The sequence below is a fragment of the Triturus cristatus genome, chromosome 9, assembly GCF_964204655.1.
Source record: "Triturus cristatus chromosome 9, aTriCri1.1, whole genome shotgun sequence".
Lineage (NCBI taxonomy): Eukaryota > Metazoa > Chordata > Amphibia > Caudata > Salamandridae > Triturus > Triturus cristatus.
The window spans coordinates 534,712,785-534,729,718 of record NC_140592.1 but is presented as its reverse complement, the minus strand read 5'-3'; the positions used below and the strand labels follow the sequence as shown (position 1 = coordinate 534,729,718).

General features: G+C 49.8%; 1 protein-coding gene across 5 annotated transcripts in view; it reads left to right on the top strand.

The window, feature by feature from the left end:
- Nucleotides 1–16,934, top strand: part of LOC146798257 (inositol-trisphosphate 3-kinase B-like) — an 856,729-nt gene that overhangs the window by 202,588 nt on the left and 637,207 nt on the right. For 3 of the 5 annotated variants that reach the window (XM_085625536.1, XM_085625537.1, XM_085625538.1), the window contains exon 2: nt 12,373–12,443. The exons of the other annotated variants lie outside the window; for them this stretch is intronic. The gene's annotated coding sequence lies outside the window, so the exon portion shown is untranslated. The remainder of the gene's footprint in view (nt 1–12,372; nt 12,444–16,934) is intronic. 5 annotated transcript variants of the gene reach the window in all.

Below are 16,934 nucleotides of genomic sequence, written 5' to 3'. Positions count from 1 at the left end.
AACACTGCTGAGAAACTGTCAGCGCGACAAATGTCCCATAGGAGAGTCTCCACATAGTCCTCTAGGCGCCCCACATTGGTCGATTCCGGCAGGCCCAAAATACGCACGTTATTGCGCCGCGAGCGCGCTTCGATGTCCTCGTTCTTCGCCTTTATGACAGCCAGGAGTTTCGTGATGTCCGTGTTTTTCGCAGCAAGTTGTTGAAGGCCATCTTCGGCATCTGATATGCGCTGTTCCGCCTCTCCAATCCACGCCGCATGTTTGTCTAGTTTCGCAGAGAAATGGTCCATCTTGCCGTTGAGGGCCTCAATCTTGCCGTCAATGGCTTGAAGGCTGGCCTGTATAGCAGACAATGACTTTTCCAGCGCTGTGGGGGCCTGATCTGACGACTCCAACTCCGAGTCAGAGGCTGCAGTCTGCGAAGATTTACCACCCTCACGCAGCTCGAACGTTAACCGAGAGTGAGTCCTATCAGGCTGCACCATGATGCACTAAGGAGACAGAGGCCTACCCAGCTGAGCAGCGCCACCACCTATGCCGGGTGCAGAGGGAGTCGAACACGTGCCACACCCAAGGAGGGCCTCGTATCGTATAGTTGATGCCAATGCGTTTTCGGCGCCGGCCCTGCACCCCGCTGTCACTCTCCGCACAATGGAACGCCCCCGTAACTCAAAGGCAAGTAAATATGTCACTGTGCCCCCTATTTCCAATGTCCTGCAACAGAGAGAATGCGGTGTCCCTTGCTCTCCTCCTCCGCAGCAGATAGGGACTGTGCTCCCACTATACCTCAGTCCGAATCCAACACTTGGGCGCAGGTATTGCACAAAAGGGGCAAGAGAACCCCCCCGCAGGAAGTGTTCCGAGCGCGTGACTCACACAGCCGATGGCATCGATGACAAACAGTCTCCTCCGCCACACATAGGCAGGATTAAGGCCAGCCAGCACTCTGAGTCTAAGGGGGACCCTCAGGTATGAGGAGCTTCGGGGTCCGCTCCCGCGTCACGATACCACTCTGGCCCCAGCAGTCTGTAGCGTGGGTCCCACCGCACGCGGAGCCCAGCCCTCGCAATCAAAGGCCGACGCCGGCCGCTTGCGTAGCCCAGAGCGCCGCCCACGTCCCAGCGACCGCCCGTGCTCACCGCTTCCTCCATGTCGTCGGCTCTTGCCTGCAGACCACCACGCGCCTTACTGTTCAGCCGCTGATGTCCTCGCGGCTCCTCAGGCTCCCAGATCGCTGTCACCGACGCTGCAGTTGCTGCCAGGAGCTCTCAGGGGGTCTTCACCACATCGCGGCCGCCATGACGGTCACATCCAGAGGACTCCGCCAGTCGCTCACCACATCCGAGAGGAGCTCTGACGCCAGTAAGCCCACTTCTGGGTCTCCCCCGGCGTCAGCGATCGTCGCCACGCAGGTATCAGCGAGAAACAGCCCGGTAGGAGCAGGATTATGAAAGGATAGTTTTGGCGGCTGGCAGAGCAACACTACTGTGCGGCCATCTTGCCGAACGCCAGGCCAGGCCCCCGAGGTGATAATTTTATGTCACCTATGGAATGCCACTTTGACATGCGAAGAACAGCGCTAGCTTCAAACGTGACCTATATGGATCAAATTCAGACGGGAGTTTCGATCATGCCATTGGTTGGGTTGGGTGGAGGGGGCGGGATCCATGCCTGGGAGCCCCCTGTGCCTTCAGTCTTGCAATGCCACTGTCTGGAGAAAGATTCCTCAGTCTCTCCTGCTTGTTTTTGTTTCCCTCTCGTCACGCACCCCCGCGAGTCAGCTGGGCGCAAGGTGGGTTCCCCCTGCCCAGTAGTCCTTTTCCTGACATTTCCTTACTAAAGACATTGAAGCACAGGGGGGCGATACCATGTTGGAAGAGGGTGAAGGCACTTATAGTATTTATTCTACAAATTAAGTATTGGCCTTAACGCATCCGCGTACGTCTCAAAGCAAGGTTTTGAAACGACGAGAAGACGCATCAGAGCAGAGGCCAGGGCGAAGGGGTCCCAGAAGGGGAGCTGGTGCTGACAGCTGTCGACACCGAGGCCGCCTTTGGTCTCACGTGCCGAAGACACTCGCACAATAACTCACGGCCCACAAAATCTTTGCATAGCAAAAAAGGCCACTTTATTAAGACAGGTGCCTGTCAATTTCTTTTCAACATTTGTCATTATATTATTCAATCAATTCCTCAATTTTATTTCAACCTATCTACCAAAACAGAAAACCCCCAATGTAAAGCCCAATCAGAGCCCGAATGACTGACCCCTGTAGATAGCATCCCCTCATTCTCATTTCCTGTCCACTTGACTTAGTCCCCCCCCACCTCCCCCGTTGGAGGATGGACAATCCCGCTCAAGACTGCCCACCCCCCAGCAAAAAATCCACCTACCAAAACAAACTAACCATCTAACTGACAACCTGTCTTAGCATGGCAAGAAAAACAAAAATGCTCTGACGCTAGCAAAATGTTTTTCAAAAAGGAAATCCCAATAGATATGAACAGCCAAACGGAAAAAGGAGAGGGAAGGGCGGGTGGGACAAAATTAGGTAGGAGAAAACCCCTCCTCCCCGCTGCCCCAATGCGGAAAGAGTGCGTGCCAAAACAACACGGATTCTCACCCAAACGAAAAAGCACCCGTCTCATTACAGCCAACAACTGTGCAACTGAGAGCGGACAACCCTGGGCATGGCAAAAAATTGTTCCCTGAGAAAAGAAACTAGAAGCTTTGAACACCTCCTATTCTTTAAAAGGACAGCATTGGCCCCCCCACTCCTGTTTAAGAAAATCCATTTTCCCCTGCCTAACTGATCCGTTTTAGAAACCCGCAACCAAATGGGCAACCGTTGATCTTCCAGAAAAACCTCCGCACTGTGAATACCTGCCCTATGAACCGAACCCAGCAGCTCGGATGCTCTGAAAGCCCCAAAGAACAACCAAAGAAAACATAACCTAAATATTCCACATTCAGACTCATTGTAACAGCAAAGGGGGAGCTCCAAAAGCATTTTTTGTAACAACTCAAACGTCACCGCCCGCCTCAACGGCTTAGCCCTCGCCTGAACCCTACTTAAACCTTTAAGGACCTCTTTTACCAGTACCCCAGTCACCGGGTCCCTACCCCACCTCAACTGCCCGTAAAAATAAATTCCTGCCAATTTACCAGAAATGGTAGTGTGGGAAAGACCTTTGTCTATCAGGTGCAAAACAAAACCCAGTAACAGTTGTTCATCATTCAACCTCCTCCTATGCTCAGCACACATTTTACCATAGCATAAAAACACGCTCCAGGCTTGCTGATAGCTCCGTCTCGTAGATGCCGCTACAGAGTTTTCTACCAAGGCGATAATTCTCAGTCCCCCCACTCCCAAACACACTGTGGGATTTGGGTCTTGTTGGGTGCCGCCCCAGGTGCCAGCCTGCGGAATTTTTCCCACTGTAAACGAGACAGAGAATCTGCTATACTGTTATGTACTCCTGGAATGTGCCTTGCCTTAAAAACAATGTTAAACTTTAAACATTTGAGCATAAAAGCACGCAATAAACGTAAAACTCTCAAATCTCTAGCCTTCTGTTTATTGATCAAGTCAACTATAGCTAGGTTGTCAACATTAAACTGCACTGAGCGATTTTTAAACTCCTCACCCCAAACATACAAAGCAACCAAGAGAGGGAAGAACTCAAGAAAGGCGATACTGCGACCCTGCAACAGCCAATGACTTGGCCAACTCTCGGCGCACCAACGCCCCTCCCAGAATATGCCAAATCCTTTTGCTCCAGATGCATCCGAGTAAATCTGAATTTGCCAAATCATGTCTTCGCCCGCAAAAAACAAAGACACTCCATTGAAATCTGCCAGAAAAGTCAACCAGATGGACAAATCCGCCCTAGTCGCCTCTGAAATGCGCACTCTATGATGTGGGAGAATTGCCCCAGACATAGCCAACCCAAGCCTCCTACAGAAAGTTCTCCCAGCCCGGACCACCCTACAAGCAAAGTTAAGGTATTCCGAAGCTCCAATTTGCGCTCCTCCATCACAGACGACAAGAATGCCGAAATCTCCTGCACTTTCTCTGACGGCAATCGAGCTACCATTGCCACCGTGTCAATCTCTATGCCCAGAAACACCAACGTCGTGCTCGGACCCTCTGTTTTATCCGGAGCCAATGGCACTCCCAATTCGTGAGTCATTAGCTGGAAAGAATGCAATGCCCATTGACACTGACCTGTGTTCTGCTCGCCAATAAACAAAAAATCATCTAAGTAGTGACATATGAGGGCATGACCCGTAACATAAGTGAAGCGCCACTGCAAAAACATGCTGAAAGTTTCAAAAAGGGCACACGATATCGCACATCCCATGGGAAGCATTTTATCCACATAAAAAGCCCCTTGCACTTGCATTCCCAAAAGCTCAAAATCAGACGGGTGAATGGGGAGCAAACGAAATGCTGATTGTATATCGCTCTTTGCCAATTGCGCAGCATTCCCTGCCGATCTAACCAAACAAAGAGCATCATCCACGGAAGCGTATGACACGCAAGAGTCAAACGGCGAATTGAAGAACCCTCAGGCCACGACAATTGGTGTATCAAACGGAACTCCCCCGCTTTCTTTTTAGGAACAACCCCCAGAGGGGAGACAATCGAATTGGGCGGTGGACATTGCACAAAGGGACCAGCAACTCTACCCTCCCCCACTTCAGTCTGTAACTTCCTCTGAACCACTTGAGGGAACTCCCTCGCTGACTTCAAGTTATCAGCCCATCTACTTTGCCGTGGACCCTGGTAGCCAATCTTAAAACCATCCTTGAAACCCCAAAAAAGCCTGTTGGCAGCCTCTACATCCGGATAGTCTTCCAGCCAGCGCCCCAAAACCTCCAGCCTAATTGGGGTAGGAGCCCTTTGCTGCAAACTGCAAAACCTGCCCTCTTCCCCGCTGCCCCCTTCCCTGGTCACCGAACCTCTGACCCGCAAAACGTTGTGTGAGGGGATGTTTGCCTCCACATTGAGAGCACTCATGTTTTTCCCGGCAAAACTGTCTACTGCAGAAACCCCTGTTGAAATTCCAACAGGCCCCAAAACTGGTCGGCTGACCCCTTCCTCCAAACCCCGCCCCAGACTGGGCGGGACGAGATTGAAAGGGGCGATAAGAAACCGGTAACCCACTGGCAGTATGCGTTGTAGCAGGGGGCTGCGAAGACGCCATCCATTGCAACCACAGTTCGGAATCCACATCACCCCAAGGTCTGTCAGGGGCCACACTCAACCTAGCTCGGAATTCCTCATCATAGGACAACCAGGCATACCCCCCAAAATAACTCTGAGCCTTCCTTATAATGTCCATATATTTAAACTAGGCAAGCGCCCTAGCCGGATACTTCTCACAATAGATGGAAGCGTGAATAAGAAAGGCAGAAGACCAGTTCTCAATAGTTTTGGGGACCCTGGGACGTCTGGCCAACTCCCATTCCTCCTCCTTAGACCCTTCTTTGGCCTGGATGTCACGATGTAACAATCATAGACAAAACGTAGACAAACTCATGCCGCCAGATTCTGCTTTTAGTCCTATGTGATAAATGGGAGCCCAATGGCATAGCAATCCCCATATACGGCAATTTTTTCTGAATATTCTTATCCTCCTCCATGGCCAACGAGACCTCTTGCCCCGTGGCAGAGGGTGCTGTAACATCAATAACTGAGCCACCCCCCCCAGCAAAGAATCTTGTTGTACCGCCCCAACAGGCATCCTTTCCACCAATGACTCCCCCCCAACACCAATGGACCTGGTTGACTTCTGAGGGTGACCCCCTTGTTGCCAAACTGACCACCAACCCGCCGTACCTGTAGGCAAAGGAGCTGCACTTGGATTGCCGACTTGGCCGACCTCCTGAGGGCGAATGACAGTTGCAGGATCCCGCACCTTTGCATGGTCCGCACCAGACGTCTGCAAAAAACTAAGCACACTGTGTTGCCCCGACAAACCCCTCATACCCTTCACAGATTGCATGACATGTTCCCCACCAACACCATCCCCCAATTCACCTTCCTCCAAATCCTCGCTGTCATGGTCCAAAAACAAATCATCACCAGAAAATGCCCCACTGCCCCCTGACATTGCCAAAGCACCCCGACCCCCAGTACTCAATGACCCCGTAACCCTTGTCAAATTTGAGGGGAGGCCCGTATGGGAAAGGAAATCCGCTCCAGATCTCCCTCCCTCAATAGGCCCCCCAGATGGAGCCGCAGGGAGCTCCATCCGCAATTTGCCCTTTCCGGCCGCACTTCGTGTGGATAAAACCGGAGGTGTGTCCCGCAAGTCGCTCAAACCGCCTTGTTCCTGTTCACCCGTCATACCCCCAGCGCCCCCGAAGCTGCCACCGTGTGCCCTGAAAGCTGCACCATCCGCTCCCACCCATACCCAATGAACCACCCGGGACTCCTGTACCACCACCGCGGAAGACCCACACGCGCTCTGACCCTGGTTCCCCAGCACTAACGAGGAACCGGTGCACTGCTGAAACGCCTAACCCCTGCCCACTGCAGGTGTTACAATGGGGCCAGCAGCGCAAACATGCTGAGATCCTGTAGGCCGCAGCAATGCCTCCACCTCAACCTGTGCCTGACCAGGAGCCAACATATCCTTCACTAATGGGGCTGTGCCTTGCATAACAACACCGTGGACAAAACTGCCTCTATCCTGAGGCATCCGCTCTGCCTGCCGCCCCAACTGTGACTCCCCAGGAAAAACAGGTGGTAAAACTCTGGGTATAGCCGGTGCTGGGCTCAATAAATAATTCTGCCCATTAACTTGCACCAACTGCCCGCATTCTTGCAACAGAAAACCACCTGAGACACTTGCTGGGGACTTCTCGCACTCCACCATTCTGCTAGGAACCGCCTGGGCCCCCATACTCCTTGCCCTCCTCCCTCCCCTGCAACCTGCCCTGGACAAAACCGGAGGTCTGCCTGCACTGCCCCCCCGCAGCCCAGCGGAAACCACCTTTGCGCGTCGCCTGCCCACCGCAAAACGGGCGGGCGCACATACCTTTTCCCCTCCAGGGGCCTCTGCGCTAGAGCCCGTCTGCTCAGCAGCGCCAGCACTCCCGACTTGCTGGGACCCCACCGACACTTCTCCTGGGTCCTGAACACCAAGCCCATGCTGCGAGGACATGCACGCCTCCACCGCTCGACGAACACCTCCCGCCGCCTGGGTTGGCCGCTCGGGCCAGGCCAACCCACGCCTGTCCAGGAACTCCCGGTTGAAGCAAATCGCCTCTCCCAGCAAAGCAAAGGACTCTGACGGCCTCCCGCACCTCTGCCTGTGACGTCATCGCCACCACTACGGAAAGCGTCCGTGTACAAAATTAGGTAGGAGAAAACCCCTCCTCCCCGCTCCCTAGGGCACAATGATTTTTCCCACCCTGCCTACCTCTATAAGTAACCTCCCCTTGCGCGCCTCCCGCCACCCTGATCACGCTTCCGCCCCCACCTGTGTGGCCGCTCCTAACGTGCGAACAACCCAGGGGGCAACTGGCTCGCACCACGCACCCCCTGGGTCCCTCCTTCTGTCACCGAAGCTTCTGAAGAGTGGAGCTGCAGGAAATAGAACGGGCTTCGCGCGTTTGAAGCCCACTGCTAATGGGGCACCCGAAGAACGGATCCCAGCTGACGAAGTCTGGGGGTCTTCAGAGGGATAACGGTGGGGCGGCATTGCAGCCTGTCAGTGCCAATAAGCAGTGGTGGAGAAAAAAATACCATGGACCTAATGTGAGCTAGAGAGATGGCCCTTAGTGCACTGCTTATTGTATTTAAAGAAGAAACTGCAATATCTAAGGCGCAGTGTGACCCTGGTGCCACTGCACCTGCTACACCATTAATAGGTATGCCACCCTAAGAAGAGATGACCGAATGCCCAATGATGGCCAGGCAGAGGCAGGCCACATGCAATGCGGGTCGGGGAGCCCGGCCACCTGCAGAGGGCCAAAGACACGCCTTACAAAGGGGGTGGGGTGGGCTCAAAGAAGGGCCATGTTGGATAAACATCAGTAAAGTGAGAACAAGCATTTGCAATGCAATAGGTCTTGCATTTACGCAAATTTGAGCTATTGACTTTGCAAATAACAATGCCTTTTATTTATGTTTTAAAAACGAAAACAAAAATAAAAGGCATTGTTATTTGCAATGTCAATAGCTCAAACTCGCGTGAATGCGAGACCTATTGCATTGCAAATGCTTATTTGTTGTTGACTGAGTTCTGATTTTTTTCTTTCCACAAGCAAACCGCTTCTGACCAGCCCTGGCATCACGGGCGCAGCCCCTCTGCCCACCAATAGAAACCGTCACTGGTTGGTAGGTGGGGACGAAGGAGGCAGTGATTTCAAAGACATGGTGCTGACCTGTTTTTCTCCTTGATTTCCTCCCCTCTGCCAACCACTGTAAAAATGGTCAGTCTTCTGTTTCTTGTGAGAGCAGCAAATTCTGTCATCCTTGGCAGATGGACGATTAGAGAAAGTGGTGCAGATATCCCACCATAATATCGTAGTAAAAATATTAACGTCCAAAATATCAACAGGGTAAGTATAAAAAATAGGTAGGCATAGGGTTACTATACTTAACTTACACATAAATATATTTATATATTTAGAAACTAGGGGCTTACTTACGAGAGGCTTGTGCCACCAGAGCATCACTTTTTGTGACACTCCAGTTGCATAAGGGTCTCAATCATATCTGTGAGGTAATGCAAAGCCACTATGCACGGCTTTGCATGACCTCATAGATACGGAGTAAGACAAAGCAGTGCAAGTCTCTGCCTTGCCTTACTCTATGGGCATTGTGGTGGGTTTTCCCATGCAACACCCATGGACTTTGACGCTACCCCAGATTTACTTAATCACATATACCTGGGACAGTGCCAAAACCATATGCCTCCCCAGAGCAGGTGTAAAGAGGAGACATATTTGCATTTCTCAAGACAAGGCCCTCAACTGGATCCGCTCCTTCCTCTCCGGCAGAACGCAGAGGGTCAGACTCCCCCTTTCCTCTCGGACCCTACACCAACCACCTGCGGAGTACCCGAGCAGTCATCCCTCAGCCCTACGCTCTTCAACGTCTACATGGCTCCGCTCACCCCCATCGTCAGAACCTACTGACTCAACATTGTATCATACGCAGACGACACCCAACTCATCCTCTCCCTATCCAACGAACCCAACACCGTCAGACACAATTTTTGAGAAGGCATGGAAGCCGTCGCCAAATGGATGAAAAACAGCTGCCTTCAACTTAACACCAACAAAACAGAAGTACTCATCATGGGCCCACACCGCGATGCCTGGAACGACATCTGGTGGCCCCCCGCCCTCGAAAGCCCACCCACCCCCACGGACCACACACGCAACCTGGGAATCATCCTGGACTCCGAACTCAAAATGGACCGCCAGATCAACGCCGTCTCGTCTTCCTGCTTCCACACCCTCCGCCTCCTATGCAAGACCTTCAAATGGATCCCCTCGAACACAGAAAGACCGTCACTCACGCCCTGGTCACCAGCAGATTCGAGTACGGCAACACACTCTACACCGGAATAAACAAAAACCTCACACGCAAGCTACAGAACATCCAGAATGCAGCCGCAAGACTAGTCCTCAACCTGCCAAGACTCTGCCACATCTCCCAGCACCTGCACACACTCCACTGGCTCCCCATCGGAGCTAGAGTTACCTCACAAGGCCCTCCACGACACCGGACCAGCATACCTGATCAGCCGACTCAAATTCTACGCACCCCAAAGGACCCTTCGATCAGCCCACCTCTCCTACGCCGTGGCCCCCCACACCAGAAAGACCAGATCAGGCGGCCACTCCTTCTCCTTCCTTGTGGCCAGAGCCTGGAACGCCCTCCCTCTCCACCTCAGAGAGACAACATCTCTCCCCCTCTTCACAAGAAACCTTAAAACCTCGCTCTCTGACAGACCCCCTCCTTGATGGACTGGAACCTGCGAACCCCCCCCCCCCCTTTCCAGCGCCTTGAGACCCTCACGGGTGAGTAGTAGCGCTTAACAAATGCTTCATTGATTGATTGATTGGCCATTGGAATATACATTTAAGATCAATCTCATCTGTTACCTGCCACAGTAAATTAATAGTGTCATTCATAGGGAATTATTATGAATTTTAAGCTTGTCTTGAGAAGTTTTACTTTGAAACCCTGGATTTTATCTGAGATAATGTTTCCCCACTTCCAGGACACCTTACGAGTTTGTACTGAAATACCCAAAATACCTGGACGATCTTGCTGCCTTTCTTCCTTGCTTATACTATACTGTATGAAAACTAGCGGGGAACCCTGCCAGTTATCTATGATTTGTAACTTGTCATAATGCAGTACTATACTCTTTACATACTTGTTACCCATCTCACTATTTCTTCACTAGCCCTCTGGATCTAACCAGGATATCTGTGGGCACTCCCCGAAGGACTGTCCCTTCCAGGAATTTCCTCCTGGGTAATACACTACTACCTGCTAGATCACTCCCCGAAGGAGTGTCTCTTCCAGGAGCTTTCCTCCTGGATTATGCACTACTGCCTGCTAGATCACTCCCCAAAGTAGTGTTTCTTCCAGGAGCTTTCTCCTGGGTGATACACTATTGGCTGCTATTCTTCCCTTCTATTTCAAAGGGGAATTAACACTTGGTAGTCTTCTAGCCTGTATCGGGAATCACCACATTTCATTTCTCTAAACATATCATTGCATCCTAACAAAAGTAAAAGGAGAACATCATGCATGCATTTCCATACTATAATTGCCAAAAAATCATGCAATTTAATATGTTAAGGTACAAAGTTCGATCTCTTCTCTGCCATTTTGACGGCAACCTGGGATCTTACCTGCTTGTCTTTGAATAGGCAGACTTTAATATAACACTCAGGGCCAGATGTACGACGATTGCATTTTGCGACTTGCAAATTGCGTCGCTTGCGACTGCAATTTGCGAGTCACAAAATGCAATGTACAACAGTGTCTGAGACACTTTGCGAGTTCCAATGGGGTCGCAAATAGCATGCCTCATCAATATTCATGAGGCAAGTGCAATTTGCGACCCCATTGGGAATTGCTAGCATTCCAGGGTTGGTGGCCTGCTGTGGTCACCAGACCACCATGACTCTGACTGCTTTTTCAATAAAGCATTTAAAAAAAAAAATTCATCCCGTTCTCCTTAAAGGAAAATGGGATGTATTTAAAAAACAAAACAAACCTTTTCAGTTAAATTTTTTAAGGGCAGGCAGTGGTCCCTGGGACCACTGCCTGCTCTTAAAAAATATTAATGCACACATGCACAAAGGAAAAGGGGACCCCCTCCTGTTTGCGGTCGCAAAACAACAGTACATGGCTGCTCGCTATTCGGAAGGGCCGCCCCTTCCTAATAGCGAGAGTCGCAAAAGCTATTTTGCGAGCCAGTGACTTGCAAAATGGCATTTGTGCATGCCTGGAACCTTTTTTGCGGTCGCAAACGGGCTGAACTCCCGCTTGCGGCTGCAATAAAGGGTTGTACATCTAACCCTCGATGTCTGCTTACCTGATATATTTGCACAGTCACAATTCAATCGAGGATAGGCAGTATCTCCCTTGGGTGCAGTCTGGGAAAGTCGAAATGAACTGCTGGCTGCCAAAATGTTGCCAGATGAAAGAAAAGATGAGACTACCTCTGTTGGCAATATAGCATAGAGTTTATAAAAAGCACACAGAGTGTCAGTCAGTCAGCTCTGTGGAACTAGAATCTGAGCTTCCACTTACAATGTGGCGGACCAGTTCTTATATACCTTTGTAACTGCAAATACGTCATACATATACATATATAATCAACGTTTGCTCAAGCACAATATCATATCAAAAGATAATACTTTATGAAAAAACAGCTAATCACATGTTTGTGAAATGCGATTCATGTGCGTGTGTTAATTTCCACACCAGCGCTGCACTATCAGTGTCCTAGGCACTATATATGTATAGCGTGGTGTTTGCTGCATGTGGGGGGTGGGCACAGAGTCGGCTGCAGGCTAGGCCCTGCGCCCAACCCCCGTCAATGGCAGTTGGATTAATCTGTTCTAATTAAATATTACTTTATGTTAAAAAACCCAAGAACTTCATTGAAAAAACAAAGGTTACAGGGACGTTATAGTTAGGGAATAGCTTTAAAAACCCATAGAAATTCATTAAAAAATCCAGGGGTGCGGGTTATAGTTACCTTAGGGCACAAGTTATAGTTTCTTGCGATAACTATAACTATAACTGCTGAATTTGTGTGGTTTTATTTGTGTAAAATCTGAACCTAACTATAACGTCTCTTTAACCTTTGGCTTTTTCAGAATTCACCAAGCGTTGGATTGTTTATCCACTAATAGGGAACGTGATCGGGGTGTAGACCGTCGTGAAACAGGTTAGTTTTACCCTACTGATGATGTGTTGTTGCAATAGTAATCCTGCAGTTTCTTGTACACTTATAGATGTATGTATATATATATATATTTTTTTTTTCACTGAAAAAACCATAGGATTCAGGCATGTTATAGTTAGAAAATAGCATTTAAAAAACCTTCGAAATTCACTGAAAAAACCATAGGTTTCAGGAACGTTATAGTTAGTTGGACATTTCACTCGTACAAAACCATAGAAATTCTGGCTTTATAGTTAGTTCAGCTAACTATAACTTGCACCCCCGCAATGCACTGCTGATGACGTCACATATTACATCATTCATGGCATGGTCAGTGACATCACTGATGACATCACTGATGACATCTCAAATGACATCACTGATGACATCATCTAGTGACTGTGTGTTTCTATAAAGTTTAAATATGTTTTATATATATGCCAAGGTATATTAAAGAATGAATGGTTTCATAAGTGTCTGGATGGATGATTTAGTAGGTGTGTAACTGACTGTATAAGTGAGTGATTAAATGTGTCTTACTGAAAGCATGTGTTAGTGACTGATACAGACATTCACACAGTTTAGTTTGTCAGTTGGTGTGTAAGCGGTTGCATGGGTTGGTGAGTAGCTAAATGAGGATCTATATGGGTTATTGATTGGTTGTCTAAGTATCTGTATGGGTGTCTGAGTGTCTGTGTGGGTGGGTGGGGGAGTGCAACTCTGTGCATAGATGTGTGAGTGGATGATTCACTGGGTGTATGGGTTCAAGAGTGCATCTGTGAAGGGCTGTATGGGTGGGTGAGTGTCTGTATGGGTATGTTGATGAGTGAATGGATGCCTCAGTGGTACATGTGTGAGTAACTGCATAGGTGAAAGGCAGAGTATTTGAATTTTGGAGTGTATAAATGATTATATGTGAGAGTGAGTGATTGTGAGAATGGCTGTATGGATCAGTGTGTGCTTTGTATTAGTTATTGTATAAGAGTTTAAGTATGTGTTAGTATATGTTTGAATAAGTGAGGTGGTGTGTATAACTGTACAGGTGAGTACATCTGAGTGTGATTGATTCTTTGCATGACTGACTAGGTGTGTGAGTAACTGTATGGATCAGTGGCGGTGTGTGAGTGTCTGTATAGATATGTTAGTGCATATGATAATGCCGTATTGATGCTGACTGCATGTATAAGTGACTGTATGGGTGAATGAGTGGATGTGTGTGTAGACCTAGGAATTAGTGAGTGGGTATGTACTAACTGGTATTGGTGTGTCTATGGTTTTGAAAACGATAGTCTGTATTTTAGAGTGGGTGTATCAAGGGTTATATTAGGGTGTAATGAGGTGCATCAGATTTTCATGTGGATGATGTCATCAGTGATGTCATCAGTGATGTCATTGGAGATGTCATCAGTGATGTCACTGACCATGTCATGAATGATGTAATATGTGACGTCATCAGCAGTGCATTGCTGGGGCGCGAGTTATAGTTAGCTGAACTAACTATAACGCCGGAATTTCTTTCGTTTTGTACAAGTGAAATGTCCAACCAAAACATTCATGAAACCTATGGTTTTTTTCAGTGATTTTGAAAGGTTTTTTAAATGCTAATTTCTAACTATAACGTCCCTGAAACCTATGTTTTTTTTCAGTGAATTTCAAAAGTTTTTAAAATGCTAATTTCTAACTATAATGTTCATTAAACCTATGGTTTGTTCAGTAATTTTGTTTTTGTTTTTTGCGATATTCTGTAAGTTTAATATCCTAAAAATAGTTTTTGTTATTTTTTTTGTGATAAAAATTATATAATGTCTTCTGTTTTCTTACATATTGAATATTTGTTTGGGGAGAAAAAGTGGAGTTGCGCACCCATCGTGTACCTATCTCTGTGGGTGCGTGGATTGAAGCCGCCATATTGGCAAAGTTGTGCAGGATGCACGTTTGGTTAGCAACGGGGTACATTTCACAGATAAGGGAAACAGAGTCCTTCTCAACAGCCTAAGGCTCTGCATCTGCAGTTACATGTAGCTACAAAAATCTCCCAATAAACACAAGGGCTTTTTTTAGAGCCACCTAATAACCCAACATATAACTTGGAGTCGCGCACCCAGCGAGACTTCAAGAGCCGCGCACCCATCGCGTTCATACTTGGGGGCCACGCTGAGAACTGCGCACCCATCACGTTCACGCTAGGGGTCTGTGCTGAGAGCCGCGCACCCTTGTTGTCACACTAGAGGGCCGCGCTGAGAGCCGTGCACCCTTCGTGTTCACACTAGGGGCTGTGCTGAGAGCCACGCACCCTTCGTGTTCGCACTAGAGGCCTGTGATGAGAGCCGCGCTAGGGTCGTGACTCCATTTTTTTTATTAAGAAAAAACGTCCACTATCACTAATTTACATTCGCCTCGGAGACCCCATCCCCTGAGGCATGTCCATCTTTTTTTGGGGGCAGGAAACGGGAGGAGGGCCACGTAGCCCCCCTCCCAGGCCACTTTTGGCCCCGGGGACCCCATCCCCCAGGGCCTCTGTGTTGTGGACTGTGGGGGGAGCCCCAATGCCTCTATGGTCCCACCGGCTCCCCGCCTCCTGTAGGAGCCGGCATTGCTTTTGGACAAGGGGGGCTGCTGACATGCAGCTCCCCTTGTCCAAAAGCAATTCTGCTTTGCTTTCTTGAAGTGAGAGGAGGTTTTCCTCCTCTAGCTACAACAAAGCAAACCAGTGTTTGCTATGACAGGGCGGGAGCTCTGTTCCCACCCTCTCATAGCAAACAGCAATGTCCCGGGGATGGGCACCCCGGGACACTGCAGGAGCCGGCCCTGGGGGTTGGCAGTCCCCAGGGCCATCAAGAGCTCCAGGAGGAAGGCCACGTGGCCCCCCTCCCAAAAGATCTAAAGCCCCAGGGAAGTGGTGGTCCCTGGGGCACGGGGGTCCATAACGGACCCCCAAATAATAAAATTAAGTGCCCCGGGGAGGTGGTGGTCCCCGGAGCAGTGTGGGGGGGTTTAAGCCCCCACACTAATTTTTATTTATAACCCCGGGAAGGTGGCGGTCCCCAGGGCTTGGGGGGGTCCTGCAAGGCCCCCCCACTAATTTCTATTTTTGCCCCGGGGAGGTAGTAGTCCCCAGGGCTGCGGGGACCCCCATGGGCCCCCACAAATTAATTTTGAAGTGCCCCGGGACCTAACCCACCCGGGGGCTTTTTGAATAAGAAATGCCTCATTTTAAAAAAAATTCTCGGCAGACTTTGCGACCCCAGGGCGACTTCTACCGTTTAAAAAAAAAATGCTCTTTTTGCAACGGGGTGTCTTGTGAGACCCACTGAACAAGCCTACGTGGGTAGGGTATTTGTACCCTGCCCCCTTTTCTACATTGGGCCCGGGAGGCTCTCGCTGATCGGCCGCTGCACCCCTCCCGATGGCCGGCTTTATTGAATGTAGAAAGTAAGGAGAAAAGGACTTAAGCTACGAAATGCAAGGAGCCGGAAAGCGGGAAACTTGAAAAAAGAACCGTACCTGCTGCCGTGGCTGTGTCTCCCTTCCTGCTGTGGATGTGTCGATTAACAGAGCTCAGCTGCGCGGTGTTTGGTATCCGCGTGGCAATCTGGCTGACGATTAGAGAACCCTCGCTGGCGGCATCGCGGACGCTACTTTTCCGGCACTTCTCCGCTGGGCTCTGCCCTGGTGCAGGTACTCGGGTGAGGCTCGTCTGTGGCCGCGGGGTTGTGAGCGCAGGCTACAAAGCGGTGCGATTCCAGTTGAGAACAGTGGCTCCTCCAAGGATGACCCGCCGAGGACGGGCGGTTATATCGGCGCCGATGGTAGCGGGTGCTGTGGGCTCCGGGGACGTGAATGTCACGGATTGCTTGGTGGCGGCGGATTCTCCGGTGGTTGCTGGCTGCGGTGCAGTTTCCGGGGAGCCCGTGGCAGGCGATAATACACTCAGAGATGACTCATTTACTGAATGTCAGGTGGGTAAACCTATGCTAAAACATTTGCGCTCTGGTAAAGTTACAGCGCTACTCCACTCCTGCGGCCCAGAGACAGCCAGTCCTACTGCTCAAATGGCTGAAGTGTTGAATGCGGCAGTTCATGAGGGTTGGGGGGGCCCGGAGGACTCCACAATATCACGGAACATCTTTGCTAAAGGGAATCGTACTAGTGGTATAATATTGGGAGCCTCTGCTGCAGCAGGTGTGAGCATGGCCGTCTCTGCTTCTGAAGTACATATAGAAGTAGACACTTCAGCATCTCTTTCTAATGCTTACCTCAGAGCCATTCCCGCTCCAATTGTATCTGTTAATGCAGATCTCTCCTCTCACTCGGGGTTGAATAATGAAGACTCTTCGGCGCTGTCAAGTAGCTCCTTACAGGGTATGGGTTTGAGTAGGTTGGACGGGAATGGCAGGAGTGTAATGTGTGACGATAATGGCAGCAGAAAGGGGGTGACCAATGATAATTTAGAGAGTGGTTTGGATCTCTCCCCCAGTGACTCTGACATGGCTC